Genomic DNA, 883 nt, shown 5'->3' on the forward strand with positions numbered 1-883 from the left:
TATTGCTCTTATTTATTATTTTCATCAATCCTTTTGGTTTAGTTTCTAGAATATGAAAAATACATGTTTTTCCCTGTAATACTGGTGTCATATAATATTCAATATATTATGCGAAATTATGAACCCGGGTTCAAAATATCGCTCGATATATTGAACCCCCCCATAATATATTGAACCTCGGGTTCAAAATATCATGGCCGCGATATTTTGAAACCCCCTCGAATTTTCATTGCTCTTGGAGAGGGGTTCAAAATATTATGGCCATGATATATTGAACCCCCTACTGTTTCCAATTCGGTTTGGAGAGGGGGTTCAAAATATTATGGCCACGGTTATATTGAACCCCTCTCCTATTTCCAATTCCCTTTCGAGAGGGTGTTCACAATATTATGGCTATGATATTTTGAACCCCCCTCTATTTTTTATTGCTATTTGAGAGAGGTATTATATGGCAGTGAAATATTGAATACCCAACTCCCCTTCCATCTTAAATATTATTTCTGCAATATACTGCACCCACCTTAATTTCAAATTGGAGAAGGGGATCGAGATATAATGTCTCAGAGTTATTTTACACCCCCTCCCCAACAATCTTATTAGCAACTTCATGTATACTTGGTTACTCTAAATGATAGTCCTAAGGTGGAAAAGGGGGCTAACACCTGTGTATTGTGTATACACAGGGTTGGGAAACATTCAAATTCCATTCAGCCTTTATGGTATCCCTTTTATGTTATACCAGTAATGAGGGGGTTCAAAATATTCTGGCTGCAAAATATTGAAAACCCTTCTTATCACTGGCTATTGGAGATCGAGGGTTTTCAAAATTTAATGGCTGTGAAATTTAATTATAAATAATAATGCCCCCTTTCTTCTTTTTTAT

This window comes from Crassostrea angulata, chromosome 1, assembly GCF_025612915.1.
Source record: "Crassostrea angulata isolate pt1a10 chromosome 1, ASM2561291v2, whole genome shotgun sequence".
Lineage (NCBI taxonomy): Eukaryota > Metazoa > Mollusca > Bivalvia > Ostreida > Ostreidae > Magallana > Magallana angulata.